General features: G+C 44.5%; 1 protein-coding gene across 24 annotated transcripts in view; it reads left to right on the top strand.

Annotated features, from left to right (window-relative positions):
• LOC123514644 (leucine-rich repeats and immunoglobulin-like domains protein 1) overlaps positions 1-20,229 on the top strand; it is a 486,618-nt gene that overhangs the window by 325,526 nt on the left and 140,863 nt on the right. For 13 of the 24 annotated variants that reach the window (XM_045272647.1, XM_045272639.1, XM_045272638.1 and 10 more), the window contains one exon: positions 6,761-6,869. The exons of 9 other annotated variants lie outside the window; for them this stretch is intronic. The gene's annotated coding sequence lies outside the window, so the exon portion shown is untranslated. Of the gene's footprint in view, positions 1-6,760; positions 6,870-11,764; positions 12,083-20,229 lie in introns of those variants that run through there. 2 more of the 24 variants (XM_045272642.1, XM_045272641.1) reach the window with 1 other exon arrangement.

Below are 20,229 nucleotides of genomic sequence, written 5' to 3'. Positions count from 1 at the left end.
TCAAGTAAACACTTTGTAATTTTCACTAATTATAACAAGTGTGCTTCTTTTCACCTGTCTTGCCTGCTTGCTGTTTAAATTCAAAAGGTGCACAGTAATTAATAGGTATAAGCTTAATGCATTTCTCTACGCCAGTCAAATAAGTAAGATAATATCAAGCTTTTACACTCTTTGTTTTTTTGACTCTAACTAGAACAAATGAGATTCTTTCCACCTGTCCGCTACCTGCTTGCTGTTCCCGAGGGTGCTGTGCTGTGGTGGCTTAGCTGGAGGTCTGACACTGTGGCACCGAAGTTCAGGGCGAGGCAGTGAGGGAAGCAAACACGGAGCAAAACACTCGAATCTCGCCCTTGTGCCTTGTTGCCTTGTTGGGGTAGTCCGTGCATCCTTTTCTTCTCTCAGTCACCTTTTTTTTTTTTTTTCCTTGACCCTTGTTTGTTTCAGGAATTCTCGAAGTTTTTTTTTTTTTTTTTTTTTTATTTAAGTTTTTATCTCTCAAAAGTGATGTGATGGGTACGCTTCATGTTACCTCTGCCGTCATAACTACTTCCTTGCGTGTGTATGTGTGTGTGTGTGTGTGTGTGTGTGTGTGTGTGTGTGTGTGTGTGTGTGTGTGTGTGTGTGTGTAGTGCAAGGGGAGGTGAAGTGAGGTGAGGCGAGGGTAGAGAGGTGGAGCTTAGCAGAGGTACAGATGACACAAAAATATCCTTTGAAGAACTAAAATAAACAGTGAAAAATAAATAAAGAAAGAAATAAAAGGTGGGAAAGAGTAGGACCAGGAGAAGGAGAAGAAGATGGAGGTAAGAGAGAAGGAGGGAAAGAGGGAGAGAGGGAGGGAGGGAAAGAATGATGGAAGGAGGGAGAAAATGATGAAAGGAGGGAGGAAGGGAGGGAGGGACGTCAGGGAAGCGAAGAACAGAGGAAGTGTTTGTCGGAGAGACGGTCGATGCCGGCTTGTCTTGTTCTGACGTGGTTGTTTTTGCTTAGTTTGTTTGTGGCGTACTTGTTGCTGCTCCTCTTCCTCCCGCCATACCTCTCCTTCCTACCACCACCACCATCACCTCTACTGCTACTATTACAATTATTTTTTTTTTATATAGAAGGGAAACTGGCCTGGGATAGTAGAAAGAACAACAAAAACAGTCCCTCCTAGATGCCTGTTCCTATATTGAGGTCAAAATGATCATGTAAAATTGTAGGGTAATTGTGTTGAAACTTCCTTACTTCTCCTCCTTTTCCTACTTCTACTACTACTGCTACTACCACCACCACTACTACTACTACTACTACTACTACTACTACTACTACTACTACTACTACTACTACTACTACTACTTCTACTACTACTACTACTACTTCTTCTTCTTTTTCTTCTTCTTCTTCTTCTTCTTCTCTTCTTCTTCTTCTTCTTCTTCTTCTTCTTCTTCTTCTTCTTCTTCTTCTTCTTCTTCTTCTTCTTCTTCTTCTTCTTCTTCTTCTTCTTCTTCTTCTTCTTCTTCTTCTTCTTCTTCTACTACTACTACTACTACTACTACTACCACTACTATTACCACTACCACTGCTATTGCTGCCTTTACTCCTGCCCCTTCTCGCTGTGTCATGTTCCTCTCTACCACAATGATTATTTATTTATCCTCGCGCAAAAGAGACGGAGAATCGTAGTTGAGTTTATGAGACAAGCTTTTCTCTCTCTCTGTGTTGTTGCCCATTACTGTGTCTCATACCCTTTCTTATTTCACAGTTGCTTTTTTTATCTATTCATTTCATTATTGTCTTCTGTTTTTTTTTTTTTTCCCAGTAAGGAGAACATATCAGGAGTGAGGGTTGGATTGATCAATTTTTTTTTTTTTTTATTATTGTTTTGTCTCATGTTTTCGTTATATCTCTTGTTACAGTTTTTTTTTTTAATTCGTTCTTTTAATTCTCATCATTTTCAGCTCCTTTTTATTTCTCACAGATTTTTCTAATTTTTTATATATATTTTCTTTTAACCTTATTGTTGTGTCTCATGTTTTCTTTCTATTTCCTATTACAGTTTTTTTTATTCGTTTTTTTTTTTTCAATTACCATCATTTCCATGTTTTCTCTTCCTCATTGAGTCAAAACAAGGCGATAAGTGAAGGCTAGAATTATCAAACGGTAATCCTTTACTGGTATGTTTTATTGCTTCTTAGTATGTCTCGTGTCCTTCCCCCAAAATATGGTGTGTTTTCTCGTATGTAAGAGTGGTTAGCTGGCCAAGGGCAACATAAGACGACACAAAAATAAAAAGGGCCCACTAAGTTTCCAGTCCCTTTGCATGTCCGAGAGGGTTAACCAGGCCCCAACAAGTTACTAGTTCCTTTGCATGTCCGAGAAGGTTAGTCAAAAAAGAAGGGATAAATGTCTCGAAAGAATAGCAAATGTCTAAGAAATTAATCTGTAGTTTGCTGCACCACCATCCATAAGACACACTAGAAGTATAAACCTAAAGATGAGATAGGTGTTTGTTGGCAGGGAGTGTAACGCTGCTGTGTTAACCCCTTCAGTATTTAGACGTATTTTTACCTCATTTTTTGGATGTGATTAGACCATTTTATCTGCTTCAGTAGGGGCCTATGGAAGTTAGAGGATTAATGGCCAGAGTCTTTGCTATTCTGATTCCTACATAAATTTCTGAAGTTGTATAAAATCACCAAATAGTAAGCACAATGAATATGAAAACGCGTCCTGAAGAGATTAAGGGAAGAGAGTTAGGAGATTCATCATTAGTTTCCTTCCCAGCGATGCGTGAGACACATAAAGGATAAAAGATGAAGAGGAGAGAGGTATTCAAGTGGCAGTAAGGTCGTCAGTTTGATGGCGTCCCGCGGTGTGGTAAATGGCGTGGTATGTGGCTAGACTCGCGCTTTCAGTGATCGCTTGTGTTGCTACTTGAAACAGAAGATGCAGGACAGTGGCTCAGTAAATGGGTTGTTGGTGACGAGCTAATGTTTAGAAATAGAATAAAAAGATGCATTCACTGATGGGAATGTTCGGTGCAAGTAGATGGGCTTGTTTTATAAAGCGACTGCTACATGTATGACTGATGGCTTCTTGCAGCTTCCTTTATTGTATGTTTCTGTATCCTGACAAGAACATCTTAGCCTTTACATCCATCCGTCTCTCCTTCACGTTTACTTTTAAAAGGGCATGAACTCAGATTACTATAAAAAGCTTTTGGCTATACCGTACAAAGTGTCATTGGTGTCCTGAAGGGTCGGGGGACGCCACCAAGTTTTCAGTAACGGTTGTGTGTTGCGCACCTCCCTGCCGCTCATGACACTCACACAAACATTCCCAGCAGCTCCTGACCTCAACACACTAAAGAAAGAAAGATAGAGAGCAGCGTTGTGGTACAGACGGACAGACAGACGGATAGGCCGGTAAGTGACCTAATTGAAGGCGAGTGAGCAGCTGTGTGTGCCTGGTGTGGCTACCCCTACACCCTACACACGCCAGGTAACACTTGCCATCGCCAGTCTGCTCTGCGCCTCCTCCACTGCCTGCTTTATGTTTACTTTTACAACCAGTGTTCACGTTACGGCCCATCACGCTGCCGCCGCCCGCCGCCTGCCGTCTGCCGCCACTCACACCTGCTTCACCTCACCTGCCCCTCACGCGGCCCCCATGGTCCTCCAAGGCCCTCCGAGGCCCCGCCCCTTCCCTCTCAGCGTGTGGCGCCTCCACCCTCGTTATACCCTCAGGTGGCCCGGTCACCGCCGAGGACGCCGCGCCCCAGACACCCTGGCACACACTCGGGGTAAACACGTAGGGATGTGTGGCACGTATTTATGACTTTATGGTGCACGGTGGGCCGGTGCCTCATCATTCAGCATCGTGGCGCATGTCTTTGTGACCAACAGTGATTCATGGCTTTACTGCGCTGCCATAAACCATGCCTTACAAAACACTCCAACCTAAGCCCATCAATATATATATATATATATATATATATATATATATATATATATATATATATATATATATATATATATATATATATATATATATATATATATATATATATATATATATATATATATATATATATATATATATATATATATATATATATATATATATATATATATATATATATATATATATATATATATATATATATAGACACACACACACACACACACACACACACACACACACACACACACACACACACACACACACACACACACACCGTGGAGCATAAATCGATAATGTAATAGCGGCATTGAAATGCTGTGTGGCGGAAATGTGGCAGTGAGCTGACGGGCACGTGGCGTTTTGATTAAATTTGAATAAGTTCAGGAAAGACTGGAACATCCGAAACACACACACACACACACACACACACACACACACACACACACACACACACACACACACAAACACAGTCTTTTTCTCAACACCTTCAAACTTAATCAAAATGACACGCACCAGTCGTCTCACCGCCACGCCTCAGCCTGGCAGAGACCTGAGCCGCCCTGGGGATCAGGCAGAGGTGGGCAGACTCTTGACGATTGAGGGCTGAGGTTGCTGTGAGCTTTTGGAGGGGCAAAGCAACGAACACCACACCAAGGACATGCTGTGAAGGGGCACGTCACAGCAGAGATATGACGGAGCATTAGTGGCGGTTTGGCAAGAGAAGTGCTGAGTTAACGGGGCGCTTGGCTGTGGTGCTTGTTACTGGTTTGGTGTTACGGTGTTTGGCTGACTTTGGAGGTGAAGAGGTAGCGGAGCGGCAGGTGGAGGTCGTGGGGAGTGGCGGTGCAACGAGGCGTGAGTGACGGGAGGTGGATTGGGAGGATAACGAGGACGCGGAGAGTGTGACGGGGATGACACCGCCAAGCCTTGATGGACTTTGGCAGGGCGGCAGGGTGGTAGGGCGTGGCTTGGTGATGGGCAGGGCTGTCTGGGAAAAGCGGTGTGGGATCAGCGGTGACGGCTGGTGGGTGGGAGTGAGTGGGTGGGTGGGTGACGGTGTGGGTGGGTGCGGAACAGTGCAGTAGTGTGAATGCAAAGCCACAGCGAGTATCAGAGTTGTGGTCAAACTGAGGGCACAGCTTTGCGTACTAAATTAGTTTCGATCCTGCAGCAGTGAAGAGTGAAGCGGACACATGTAGGTGGTGGGCTGCAGGTGAGGCAAGGTGATGTTAAAGTGTGATTATCTAGAGTATCAACATACTGGATTTGTCAGTTATCTTTCACTCTAGTGACTCTTCAGCTTCATATACATTGGAGAGCGTTGATTAAAACTTATTCATGTTTTCCTCTGAGCTTGTATCTCGTGGCCAGGCTCTTGTCCTTGTTAAAAGAGACACGAAAATAATTATATATTAATGGTGTAGATAACTTTAGACTCGTGGATCTAATTATCCTACATACACGTACGTTTTCATTAAAAACTTAATAATTAAGAATGATCTTGGCTCATAAGTTCCTCTCAACATACTCCCTTCCCACTCAATCATTAGAATACATATCCTGTAATCTAACTGAACTAAGGAAACAATAGAACTCCTTCAGGTAGAGCTCTAAGGGGGAGCTCTCACAGCAGGACAAGGGAGCTGCTTGAGCTGTGGTGAGGTAGGAGATTGCTTGCCGTCCCTCGCGCTCTGCTGCAGCCGCCGGATGGCTCCATAAGCGAAAAGAAGGCAGAGTGCTTAAGTCCTTCCTGCCGGTACACAGCATTCCCTTGTCAAGACCATCACAGTGCCTCCACGTGGCACCCCTGGGAGCTGATATCTTGAAGAGAATCTCGGAGCAGGCTGAAGTCCCTGAGGTGTTGTGTGAGCGGCCCGGCGACGTGTGGACACGCCCTGACACATCACCAACCCAAAGCAACCAGGCATTGCTCGTGGCCATGGTCAGCAATCCATCCAGCAGAGAGACAAATCTGACTTCAAGGCCGGGTATATGGAACTTGCTAGCCATGGCAGGCAAGTCACGTGGTGTCCTCAACTTATGAACTGGAGCTGCCTATCATAAGAACATAGGAAATGAAAGATAATGCAAGAAGCCTTCTAGTGGCAGTGGTGTCAGTGATAGCACCCACGGCACGAAAGAAATGCTCCAAAACAAGATAAAGGGGTACACAAATTGTTCCGAGGCGAGCCATCGATTCTCCAACGCTATAAGATACTTTGGGAAAACCTGAATTATTAAAGAGAAACATGACAAATGGAATGGCATCTACCGAATGAAAAGTACAGCCACCAACAGGATAAATTCAACAGTCACCCAGCAGACAATAAACTATTTCCCACAGGACTCGTCTGTTCCTCTGACTTGTAAATGTGACAGGAGAGATAATACAGCAGGTGTCTGTAGTGTGAGGCAAATGAGAGAGATAGCAAGATGGGGAGTGAGATGGGGAATCAGTAGTGCTGGCTGGCTGTGTTGCTGTGTGGGTGTTGCTGTGTTGCTCTGAGTGTGAAAAGTGTGTGTGTGTGTGTGTGTGTGTGTGTGTGTGTGTGTGTGTGTGTGTGTGTGTGTGTGTGTGTGTGTGAGGTAACTTAGTGTTGTGTTTGTATGGTAGTCTCACTCTCTCTCTCTCTCTCTCTCTCTCTCTCTCTCTCTCTCTCTCTCTCTCTCTGGTCCATTGACACCTACAAATGAGTCTAACAACTTCCCTACGAACAAAACTCATTTCACTTATCCACTTGTACAACAGTGCCCTAACAATTCTAATTTCTCTTATCTGGTACAACTTGGTCTATAATTTGGCCTTTATTACTTGCAGGTACGTGTCTTCAGTTGTTCATCCAGCAGGGAGGCGTTGAACCTTGTTGAACCTTCCCGGGCAGTGCTCTGAGTGGTGAAGTGAGGCACGCGTTCACTTCACCTAGTCAGTAAGTTTTTTTTTTTTTTAATTGTTTACCTATTTATTTTTGTGGGTTAGTGTTCGTGTTTTCATCTATCCATTATTCTTTTCGCTCTTCTATTTATTCGTTCATTTAATTTTCGCTTATATTTTTTGTTAGTTTATTTATGTGTTTTTTTTTGTTTGCTTATTTTTTATGACCATTGGCAGAGTAGATTGCCATTGAATTTTAAAAGGTACGGCCTTTCATCATCACTATTTCTAAAGGCCACACACACACACACACAGAGAGAGAGAGAGAGAGAGAGAGAGAGAGAGAGAGAGAGAGTTAGTTGGTTGAGTGTTTTTCATCTCCTATCGATGCAGAATACTTTTTAAACTACCATTAGAATCATGGAAAGGAAAAACTTGAATAAACCAGAGAATTCCAGTACCTACTAACCATTTGTTCTACGGTTGTCATTAGTTAACATTCAGAGTACTGTGGGAAAATATACTTGCATGAACACTTGGAAAAAATGACGTAAATTTTAATATCTTTTAAGTAACGCCACTGCGAAAGAAACCGTAGTGTAAAAATGTGATTAAAAGATGTAAATGATGATGAGACAAAATAATCTACTAGTGAAGAAATTAAAACTAAAGAACTTATTGAATCATTCGTGAAAACACCCAAAAATATTACACAATGACCTGTTTGAAGTAATAGAGAAAGGAAAGACTGCGAAAACGATTGAGAAAGCATCCTTTACCGATACAGTGGGAGTATTCATCAGCGATATTAACATGTAGGAAGGCAATCAGCGTTAACAACGAAGCGGGTAATCGATGGCAGGAGGAACTTGATAACATTCCTTTCTGAGAACATCACCCGGAAGCGTATACCAGCACGGACATTTGGGCAAAGGGAGTCACATTATAGAAGCCCTTCACCTCACCTCTCCTCTCCTCTCCTCTCCTTTCCTCTATTTCCATCCCCTTCCCTGCCCTAACCTTTTCCTCACCACTTAGCCCTCCTTAGACCATCCCCCTCCCCAGGCGAATAGGTCCACTGCACCCGCCTTTGAACTCATAACCATCCGCCCTTTGTGATGCTGGAACCGATACAGACAACCTAACCCTGCGTAACTTAGTGGGTCTGGCCAATGTATCTGCATCTCGCTACGCATCGCCACACTGCTACACTCTGATACCCGTGTCCGCTTTCCAGTTGTGGCCTTCATTATGTTGTCATGGTAACTGGTTTTTTGCAATAAACTCGAGGTGTGTTATTAATTTGTTGCACAGGGAAAGCTGGTTGAGTTGTCGTTGGCTGGGGTGATGCTAAGTGTAGTGGGTTTGGTTAGTGTTGGAAGTGTCATGGAGTGGTTGAAGTCATGGTGAATTGTACGAGTTGATGCGATACTGGTTAGATTTGTACTATATTATATTAACCCCCTTCAGTGCCATGACACGTTTCCATACTTATTCTGCTTACTATTTGGTGATTTTTGTACAGCTTTAAAAACTCATGTGTGGGATTTGAATAGTGAGGACTCTGGCCATTAATCTTCTGACCTCCAAAGACCCTTCCTAGTGTCAATAAAATGGTCTAATCGTACACAAATCTGAAGGTAAAAATATGTCCCAGTATTGAAGGGGTTAAGTTGCATAGCTCTGGTGGGAACTATACTGAATCTGACTGAACTAATTAACATGCTTCTGGTCTGAGTTACACTAAATTATACAGTCGTTGGTACGGTGGTAGTTGACAGTTTTTTTTTTAAGCAAGAGGGGAAGCCGGCCAAGGGCAACAATAAATAAAAGGGCTCACTTAATTGTCAGTTCCCTTACATGTCAACAGTCAGCCGAAGTAAAGGGACAAATGTCTTGAAACCTCCCTCTTAAAAGAACTCAAGCCGTTGGTGGATAAAAATACAGATAGAGAGTTCCAGAGTTTACCAGAGAAAGGTATGAATGATTGACAGTACTGGTAATGGCTGAAATAGCACTGGTTGATAGTTGTGGCTGAATTTTTGCAAGCTGAAATGGTCTTCTGTATCGCGTGGCTGAATCTTACAAGTGGGCAAATCATCCCTGCCCGAGTTATCTTCTATCATATTAAATTACACCTGTACTCCTGCGGTTTTTTCTACCTTTGTGTTCCTTTCTTCCCATTCTATACTGTCACGCTACTCTGATGATACGTAGCTTACACATCTGGCGTGAAATATACCTGTTCTTTGGATTCCAGGTAGATTTTTTTCCCATCCGTTTCTATTCTTTATATTTCATCTACCTGAGGACGTGAGCCATAAGTAGCATAACATATCTCGTGTCCGTCGTGGGTAATTGAGGCGTGCGTGTGGCAGATTTGAAATGTGTGTGTGTGTGTGTGTGTGTGTGTGTGTGTGTGTGTGTGTGTGTGTGTGCAGGGTGTGTGTTTTAGGAAGAGGTTGAAATGAGCAGCCGTGACATTGACTAGCTTGTTGTTGTTGTGGATGTTGTTGTTATTGTTGTTGGTGGTGTTGTTGTTATTGATGCTAGCATTGCTATTGTTGTATTATTATTGTTATTGTTATTGTTATTATTATCATTATTGTTATTATGATAATAATAATAATGATTATTATCATTATTATTATTATTATTATTATTATTATTAGTAGTAGTAGTAGTAGTAGTAGTAGTAGTAGTAGTAGTACCAGTAGTAGTAGTAGTAGTAGTAGTAGTAGTAGTAGCAGTAGTAATAGTAGTAGTAGTAGTAGTAGTAGTAGTAGTAGTAGTAGTAGTAGTAGTAGTAGTAGTAGTAGTAGTAGTAGTAATAATAGTAGTAGTAGTAGTAGTAGTAGTTATAGTAATAGTAGTAATAGCAGTAGACAGTAATAGTAGTAGTAGTAGTAGTACACAGTAGTAGTAGTAGTAGTACACACACACACACACACATGATAACACACAATACACACACACACACACACACACACACACACACACTCATCATCATCAGTGAGAAAGGAAGGGAAATAAGTTTTTTATTACACTACATTGCTGTGCTTCGAAGTCAGAACAGTCATTTTCCAGCGTTTGAGCCTGCGAGCCGTCAATTTCCCAGCGCCGTTAGGAAGAAACAGTGATGACCGTGATGGAGGCGTGTCATGATTCATGGCCCACCACTCTGGCATTCAGGCGTTCGTGTCCTGCCTTTGGATGGGAGCGTTGGCGGGTTGCAGAACGTGTGAGGGTGCGTGAGTAAGTGAATGGGATATCTAGGAGTGTTGACTGGGAAAAGGAAGAGGATAGGAGTTGTCAGTAAACCCACACTTATAGACTTGAAGTATTTATTCTGTTCACCTAGTAATGCGTGTGGAGAAATAGAAGCGTTTACAGATTCTAGAGTGTGTGAGTATGTGAATGGGCTACCCACGGTGTTGACTTGAAATAGGGAGGAATTGAAGAGGATAGAAATGTTCACCTAAAAATTAGTGTGTAAGGATAGGAGCGTCGGCAGGTTGCAGAATGTGTCGAGATGTGTGAGTGATTGAATGGGCTATCCAGGGTGCTCATTTGGAATAGGGGGGAACTTACGAGGATAGGAATGTTCACCTTGGCATGAGTGTGTATGTGTAAGAGTGTTTAAAGGTTCCAAAGTGTGTGAGGATACATAATATTTGAAGCATTTTATTTTATTATGCCTTATATGCGACATTTTAACCCATTGCGTACCATGACACGTTTCCATATTCATTCTGTTTCCCATTTGGTGATTTCATACAGCTTTAGAAACTTATGTGGGGGATTAAAATAGTAAAGACTGTGGGCATGAATCTTCTGACCTCCATAGACCCTTCCTAATGTCAATAAACTTCTAATTGTATACCAGGCTCAAGATAAAAATGTGTCCCAGTATAAAAAAAGGTTAAAGACTAACTACATATCTACAAATCTTGGAAAAAGGGAAATCTGAGGAGAGGCAGATTCATAGTGCATGTTGTGTGAGTACCCAGGTTCTGTATGGCAGCGTTCACGGGTTCCAGAGTGTGTGTAAGGTGCAGGAGTGTATGTGTGACTGGGCAGTACTGAGGGTATTAATTTGGAAGAGAAGACCAGAGAAAAACAAATCTATGGGTGTGTGGTGACAGATGCAAGACGTGTAGAGTTTCGAGGGCAGAGGAAAGGTTGGTGAACGTGACTTGGCAAGGTATAAGTAGAGTTTTTCGGTGAAGTTTGTGAGTTTTTAGTGTTATGGAAGAATGAAGGCAGTGGATTGTGGAGGGATTAGTAAAGATGATGGATGCTGGAAGAGTGAATTAGTATCCTCATTCTTGGAAGGTTAGGGAAGGATGGTCGGTAGTGAAAGTCTTGGTAAGGATGATAGGCTCTGGAAGGTTCACGTTACTGTAGTCTGAAATGGCGAGTGAGGGTAAAGAGTCATGGAAGGATGAGTAAGTATGGTTGGACGGAGTGTTTGGACATGGATGTGTGAGTAAGGGTGAGTTCTGGCAGGATGAGTAAGAGTGATGGGTCCTAGAAGGGTGAGTAAGCGTGATGGGTATTGCTAGGAGGATGAGTAAGGGTGATGAGTCTCATTCGTGAAGGTTTGGTAGTGTGGGTGTTTCTGAGTATGTAAAGACAGAATGTGGGTTGACAGTGAAGCGAATGAATGGGTGGCGTGGGTGAGGCAGGTGAGGACATGGGCTGGAGAAGGTGTGGCGTCGGTCGTGGGAGGAAAGCGAGTGGCGGCTGGTGGGCGTGGGTTGGCAGGATAATGGGAGGTAAGGAAAGGGGAAGGGGGGTAGGGCGTGGGCTCAGGGCGTGGGCCAGGCAGGGAGGGAGCGGCACCACACAAAGGGCTCACCAGCCTGGAGAGTGGCAGTGCGCAAGCTGGGGTGTGGGCGGGGTCGAGGGCGTGTCCGTGGCTCGCCCCTCGCTCCACGCCGCCCCTCCCTCACTCACTCGCTCCCCAGCTCCGGCCTCGTCGCTTTGCCGTGTCGCGTCTTGCAAGGGGGTTTCGTGTAGGGGTGTCGGTGGGGCGTGTGTTTAGCAAGTGTGTGCCTCACCCATCACGCCCACACATCCACCAGACAATAACACGCCCGCCCCTGCACGCCCGCGCTAGGGGTTGTGGGCCCTGCCACCTTCCCGCACCTTAGAGTCGGCGGTGGCAGGTGCAAGTGAGTGGCGTCCACCTGCGGCACCGTCTCTCCTCAGTCAGTGTGCTTCACCACCCTGGCCTTCTATGCAACACTAACCTGACACAGAAAGGTAAGTGTGTGTGTGAGTGTGTATGTGTGTGTGGCACTCAGATGTGTGTCCAGGTGTGGCCAGGTGTGTGGTGCTCGCTCTTTGTCATGGCCGCCGTGGGACAAAGGCTTCTTCCCCTGCATTTATATTTCGTCTGTCTCGTCTAGCCAGGTATTGCGACTCGCCCAGGTCTGGTTTCACGCAAATCTCGTAGCGTTTCACAGATTTAACAAGATTTACTGCCATCATCAGCATCGCCCTGACTCACACACTCTGAGGACAGACCCTGTCCCCACTCCTTCCTTATCTCACCATCTTTCACCCTGCCATGTCACCCACTGCTTCCTTGCCTCAGCACGGAGCTGCTGACTAAGCATTGTGCCCTAGACAGCAGAGTGAAGCCTATCTCCGCGCCACCAGGCATGTTGTGATCACGAGAGAGAAAGGAGAATAATGAGGCAAGCGAGAGAGGTGAAGTCAAGGAGAGGAAAGAAGGAGGAAGGACTCGTAGGACCCCGACGCCTGGGATCACTATCTAGCCAGGACATCCTCGGCCTTGTGCAACAAGTGATTCAAGGGCGCAACAGGACGGGACGGCAGCCCGTAGTTCCGGTAGCTGACCTTGCCATCCAAAGTCATCAGTTTGATTCTGTTTTTTGTATGAGCGGCACCGTCGGTGAAGAGTGACAGGGGAGGCGGTGGTGGTGCTGGGAGTGACTCGTTATCACCACGAGGCGGTGTCACTATTCCATTGATTGAAGAGCGTACAGGAGACTACCGTGAAAGTTTAACGTGTCTCTCTCTCGTAGTAGCCTGGGACCCTCTCACCAGTAGCTCTGCACAGCACACGGTGCGATGCTGACCCACGAACAAAGGGCGGCAGCCGTTAAGCTGCTCGACGAAGTGGGGATGCGCCGCCTCGGCGTCCCTGGTCGCCGGGAGTGACTTTTGGTCTTTGGAGGACATGTTGTGTGTTCCGTACTACGTGTGTGTGTGTGTGTGTGTGTGTGTGTGCGTGTGTGTATCTCTATGATGATGTCGAGGGTGGGTATATAAGAACAAGGAAGAGCAGCATACTGTAAATTATGCTTAAAAAAAAAAAAAATCTTTTATCCGAAACATGTCACTCCTGCTCCTAGTTCATAATAACCAGCAATAGCCAAACTATATCTTGTATCTCGACGGAAGAAGCCACTCACTGCCTTTTCCCTCTGAGCACCAGATGTGTTATTCAGCAAAGCGAAAAGAGTGTGAGTGCCACCACCAATGCTGTTCTTCCACCACCAGTGTTCCGTTAGCTACACCAGTGAGGGCAGAATGTGTTGGCCTGCACCGACCCTCAGACCCTGGAAATATATTGCCTCTTTGCACTTGTGTCACAACTGAGGGGTTCTTTCCGTGTGTGTGTGTGTGTGTATGTGTGTGTGTGTTGATATTTTGTTGGTAGATACAGCAGTTCATGCATGACCTTTTACCTCATTGATTGGCGAGTGTGTAGTGAAGGAGAACAGAGAATGGTGTGGGCTGTGGGTCTTAGTGGCGATTGCAGATCACACCCAACACGAGAGAGAGAGAGAGAGAGAGAGAGAGAGAGAGAGAGAGAGAGAGAGAGAGAGAGAGAGAGAGAGAAGGCTTTTTCCACTCATTAATGTGTGTGTGTGTGTGTGTGTGTGTGTGTGTGTGTGTGTGTGTGTGTGAGGGTGGGGAGGTTGGTGTGTGTGTGTTGGCGGGTGGGTATGAGTGAGTGTGGAGGAGTGTGAGGGCGAGGGTGTACAAGACCACTCTCTCCTGCGTATTCTAATGAGTAGTGAAATGTGGTTGTCTTTCTTCTCTGTCTCAGAACATGACATTGGAAATCGTTACTTTTGAGAGAGAGAGAGAGAGAGAGAGAGAGAGAGAGAGAGAGAGAGAGAGAGAGAGAGAGAGAGAGAGAAATAATACACACAATAATTAATCCTACAGTACGTCACCACAAGCAAAATAAAAGAAAAAAGATGGTGCTTAAATCTTAATAGCATTTCACCAAGTATTTCAAGAGACACTCCTCTCTTCATGTCTTTCGTAGCATTCATGGGTCACGTTTCCCTCACCATACCATCTCCCTCCAACCCACCCACCCACCCACACACACACACACACACACACACACACACACACACACACACACACACACACACACACACACACACACACACACACACACGCAGCTCACGTTACCACTTTCCTCGCGTTCCTCTCATAAAAGTGCTGGCAGTGTTGGGGAGAAAGGATACCATCAGTCAAACCATCACCAAACGGAATGCTTCTCTTACTGATCAACTCACCGATACCTCACTGCCGCCCACCTACACGTGTCACGCAGTGCTCGTCTCATCAAGAGTGTAGATTATTTAAGCACTTCATTGGCCACTTCCTCTTTTCCTTTTTGATGTGAACGTATTGTGTTCATTTCTACCTTTCACTTCTCTGCCTTCACTGGTTAGATTGATTCCTGACTGGTTCGTTGGCTGATTAACTTGTTTCTTTGGCTAGTTGGCTGCGAGTGGCTGTTTGACTAGCTGGGTGGCTGGTTTCTTTGACTAGTTAGATTTATTTCTGACTAGTTGGTTTGCTGTCTGGCTATCTGGTGTGCTGGCTGGCTGAGTAACTGGTTGTTTTCTTTGCTTTTCTAGTGGGATTCCTGACTGACTGGTTGACAGTCTAGTTGGTTGTTTGGCTTAGATAACTGGCTGTTTTGTGTGTGTTTAGTTAGTGTCTTGACTGGTTACTGTCTATTTAAACAGCTTATTGTGTGTGACTAGTTGGGTGTGAATCGGATTCTTTATTTGGTGACTGATTAACTGACTTGTAGTTTGCTGGTGGCTGAATGACTAGCTGGCTGAGTGACTGGCTGATTCAGTAACTGACTGGCTGATTAACTTGCTCTGGATGACGACATGACTAACTGGATCACTTGTCTATCATCTTCCACCATAAACGTTTTTACCTCCTCGTGTTGGCGTTACCATAGGCTCTCCTCACGCCCTCACCAGTGATGCAGAGGGAGAGAAAAGTTTATGGTCTTTCTTTGAGTACTTTCCTTGAGTTCTTTCTCCCGTTTTCCCAAGAGCAAGGCCGCCCGTCCAGAGAACATTTCCGCCACGGTAGCTGTCAAAAAGTTTCCTCCTCATTTCTTTGAACCACGTCGGACTGTGAGACTGCGAGGGAGAGAATCGGTAGTGAAGTAACGCTAAAACTGAGCACGAACTCATAATAACTCCTTCAGACCCTAACAATGTTTTTCTTTGGCCATTGTGGTTCTTATAAGAAAGTGGTGAATTCTGTAGACTTGAGTTTGTTTAAAGGAGGAGACGGAAAAATAAACAGTAAAATAAAAAGAAAAAAAGAAAACTATTTGTGTGTGTGTGTGTGTGTGTGTGTGTGTGTGTGTGTGTGTGTGTGTGTGTGTGTGTGTGTGTGTGTGGAGGAAATGGCAGAGAGAGAAAGAGAGAGAGTACGAGGAGAACTTGTCACACACACACACACACACACACACACACACACACACACACACACACACACACACACACACACACGTACACCTAGCCTCTCTTCCATGTGCACTCCGTCGTTAAAGTCTGTGAATATTTAGTGGGGTGTCCTGCGCCTGACTCTGCATGTCTTGTTGTCTTATAATTGGCTTCCTCTGCTGTGTTCAGGCATGAGGCCCAGGTGTGTGCTAGAGAGAGAGAGAGAGAGAGAGAGAGAGAGAGAGAGAGAGAGAGAGAGAGAAAGAGAATCAAAATTATGTTACAGCAGCCGGCGGAGACCAGTTTTTGTCCATGAGAGAGAGAGAGAGAGAGAGAGAGAGAGAGAGAGAGAGAGAGAGAGAGAGAGAGGTGAAAGGAGTTTAGCCAGTGACCTGAAGGGCGCGGGAGCAACAGGAACCAAAATAATACAAAAGAGTGAAAAAGAAACAGGAATAGCAAGTCAATGCAAACGACAGTGTGTGTGTGTGTGTGTGTGTGTGTGTGTGTGTGTGTGTGTGTGTGTGTGTGTGTGTGTGTGTGTACGTGTGCGTGTTTGATATATATTGAAGATAAATAACTGCACTTAGCGATTATTAACTATCCTGGAAAATTGCATGTGTTTTGAAAGGTTCTTGAAGAAGGAGGAGGAGGAGGAGGAGGAGGAGGAGGAGGAGGAGGAGGAGGAGGAAAAGAAGGAGGAAGAGGAGTAAGTGGAAAAGACTGAGGTAAGGAAGCTATGAAAAATGTGTGTGTGTGTGTGTGTGTGTGTGTGTGTGTGTGTGTGTGTGTGTGTGTGTGTGTGTGTGTGTGTGTGTGTGTGTGTGTGTGTGTGTGTGTGTGTGTGTGTGTGTGTGTGTGTGTGTGTGTGTGTGTGTGTGTGTGTGTGTGTGTGTGTGTGTGTGTGTGTGTGAGCGTGTGCGTGCCTGCATGCGTGTGTATGTGTAGTAAAAAAAGCGAAAGAAAAATAGAATAAATCACTGCAGGAAGAGGAAGAGGAGGAGGAGGAGAAGGAAGAAAATTAGGAAGAGGAGGAAGAAAATTAAACAAGCAAACAAGTAAACACACAAAACTCAATTAGTAAAGAGAAAACGAAAACAAAAATGTATAAACAAAAAAAAATAAATTGTAAAAAAATGGTGAAATACAAAAAAATAAGAAAAAAAATAAAAATCTCACCAGAATCTCAGGAAATCAATTTGAGCTATGGAAGAGTAGCAGAGCCTTGCCACTGCGCGCATCTCCGACTCCTTTCGCTAGTGAGTGTGACGGGAAAGTTGTCAGTGTTCCCGTTGGCCGAGACGGATGCACAGGTGAAGGAAGGAAATAGGTCACGCACACGGAAGGAGCAGTAGGTCACGTACAGGTTAGCCAGATGTAGGTCACGCCCTCTTGGGAACTGGGACGCTAAGAAAAATACATCACCTTATGTCGTTTGGCAGTGAGTCACTTGCTTGGGGGTTAACTATGAGGTGGTTTATGTGAAAAAGGACTTTTTTTTATGTTATGGCCTATAGCGCCTGTAGGTGTACTTCAAGAGTGTAGGAAGCGCTGTCCACCTTCCACCCATTAATGGCACAAACAATTTAATTTATAGTGGTACCCATATTAGGGCACATATCACCACTCAAGCGCATCTTTGGTGTAAGGCAATTACACATCCACCTGGGTGACATGTAGATAACTTTAAACCACTCAAAAGATGACAAAGTTTCAAGGCGGCACGTGGTGGGATTCGAGCCTACGCATGGATGTCTGCTCGATCCCTCTCTCACTACCTTATCCACTATGCCTAAATGAAGCGTTGGTGAAAGTGAGTTAATATGGTTTTTCTTGTTTCTTGTGGTTTTCTTGTTGGTTGAAACGAAAAATGGGACGCAAAGAAAATAGACCATCTCAGCTCTTTTTGTAGTAAGTCACCTGCTTGGTGGGTAAATATGAGCTGATTTATGTGAGAGAAAAGTGAATGAACCTGAGTTGAGTGAGTTATTGTGCCTTTTCTTGTGTTTTTTTTTTTTTGTAGGTTAAATTGGGAACGGCGACGCTAAGAAAATAGATTACCTTAGGTCGTTTGGTCGTGAGTCACCTGCTTGGGGGTAACTATGAGGTGGTTTATGTAAGAGAGAAGTGAATGAAGTTGAGTTGAGAGTGAGTTATTGTGCCTTTCCTTGTGTTTTGTAGTGTTTTTGTAAGTTAAATTGGGAACGGCGACGCTAAGAAAATTGATCACATTAGGTCGTTTGGTCGCGAGTTACCTGCTTGGGGTATAAAATATGAGGTACTTTATGTGAGAGAGAAGTGAATGTAGCGGTGTTAAGAGTGACTTATTGTGATTTTTCTTGTGTTCTTGTGGTTTTCCCTTCAGTACCATGATGCGTTACTATATCCATTTTGTTTATTATTTAGTGATTTTATACAGTTTCAGAAAATTATGGGGGATTAAATTAGTGAAGACTCTGGCCATTAATCTTCTGACCAACATAGACCCCTTCCTAGTGTCAATAAAATAGTCTAATCATATGCATATCTCAAGGTAAAATAATGTATCCTACTATTAAAAGGGTTAAAGTACTCTTCCCTTATAAAAATCTCTCAGTTTCAATTTCTTTCTTTTTGAACAGATCACATGACTAGGGTTGTACGAAAAATGTATTAGTAAGAAGGAAGTGAAAGGAAAAGATGTGTTACGTTCTCCAGTCTTGTGATATGTGGTTTTCTTCTTTTTTATGTACTTTTGTGTTGCGGAAATTCTTGAGTTTAATTTTCTTTCTTTTATTTTCGTTTCTGGCGGATCAGAGCACTTGAGATTGAGTGAAAATGTTACGTGGATGCATGAAATTGAAATGAAATAAGCAAGTTACCTTCTCTTCTCTTGTGTTTTGCTTCCTATCTTCTATCTTCCAGTTTTCTCAGCTTTAGTGTTTTCTTCAGGGAGTTTGAGCTTGAGAAAATGAATGCAATGGAAATAAAGGTTATTTAGCGTGTGGGGATTAGTAGGTCAGCAGTGGTGGTTGTGGTCAGAGCAAGGGATGTGGTGCTGGTGATGGTGGTGGTGGTTGCTAAGAGGTGTGGTAACAGTGCTAAAGGTAGTGGTAATGTTGTAGGTCAGCAGTGGTGGTTGTGGTCAGAGCAAGGGGTGTGGTGGTGGGGATAGTAGTGGTGGTTACTAAGAGGTGTGGTGGAAGTACTCGAGGTAGTCGTGATATTGGTGGTTATGATTGTGATAGTGACTCTATTACTACTACTACTACTACTACTACTACTACTACTACTACTACTACTACTACTACTGATAACAATAATAATGGTGATGGTGCTAGTGGTAGAGGATGACGATGAATAATTATATTAGTGGGTAGTGGTCAGTAATGGATGTTGTTGTTGTTGTTGTTGTTGTTGTTGTTGTTGATAAGGGTTCTTGTGGCTATGGTGGTGGTACATACGATAACGACAGCACGTAGTAGCGATGGTGGTCAGCTCTTGTTAGCTTTGGTAGTGGTGGTGGTGGTGGTTGTGTTGGTGGTGGCGTCGGTCACAGCAGAGGATGTACCACTTACCACACTCGCCACAAGCTGCAACCCACAGCGGCAGAACGCGTCATGACTCCGGTCACCCGAGCTGGACTCACTACTCTCACCTGCTCAAAGTAAATACAGCGGCAGTTATTGCAGTGCCGATGGAAGTAATTGCAGGCACGGTCTGCTATGCCATCAACATAACGCTGTAATTATAAAGCCCGTAACAGCGTGGAATGTACCCTGGCGTGGCGTGCCGTGCCGTGCCGTGCCCTGCCGTGCTGTAGATCCCCGTGCCATCGTGTTGTCATTACGAGGCACAACAAGGCACTTCTCCACAAGCCGTGGGAGCGACGTGTTTGGAGTGTTTGTAGAGGTGGGACAGGTAGGGCGGGGCGGACCACACCTGGCCGGCAGCAGGTCAATCAATAAACGTGAATGGGTTTCTAAAGAAAGCTACCAGCTGTGACGCCACACTCTGCCTCCCCTTCCCTGCTCCCTTTACTCCCATCCACCATGCACTCTTCGCGTCCCCTCACTCCCTCACACTCCCTCACAATCACCCACCCTCCCTTGAGTCACGCCCCTCCCTCGTCGCTCCTAGTGACCACCACCACCTGCGGCGTCCTCTCCTTTGTTCCTTCTGTCATGTCACACATTTAGCTTTTTCCTTCAGCTAACAGGTTCTTGTTTGTGTGTGTGTGTGTGTGTGTGTGTGTGTGTGTGTGTGTGTGTGTGTGTGTGTACAGTGTGTGTGTCTGTGTGTGTGTTTGTGTGTATGCATGCAATACTTTCCCTTCTCTCTCTCTCTCTCTCTCTCTCTCTCTCTCTCTCTCTCTCTCTCTCTCTCTCTCTCTCTCTCTCTGAGGTAGGCTCCCAGTAAGACGTATTGCCCTCTTACAAGTATCACAGTTTATATCGGCAGGAAGTACTAAATGACGTAGTTGGTATAAATTTTTCAAGGTCCATCGACCTTCCGCCTTCACCTACGTAGGCCCCTCACTGCCACACCTGCCCTATACGTTCTTACATGGCTGCGAAGGCTTATCACTTATTTTCATCCCGTTCACCTCTTCAAAATTGCCTTTATCGTCTTTTATATACGTTCATTCCCTCTTAGTGTTTACATCTTGTGAATTTGCGAAGA

Source organism: Portunus trituberculatus, chromosome 38 (assembly GCF_017591435.1).
Source record: "Portunus trituberculatus isolate SZX2019 chromosome 38, ASM1759143v1, whole genome shotgun sequence".
In the NCBI taxonomy this organism is placed as follows: Eukaryota; Metazoa; Arthropoda; class Malacostraca; order Decapoda; family Portunidae; genus Portunus; species Portunus trituberculatus.
Note: the sequence above shows the minus strand (reverse complement) of the source record. Positions and strands in the feature narration are given on the sequence as shown.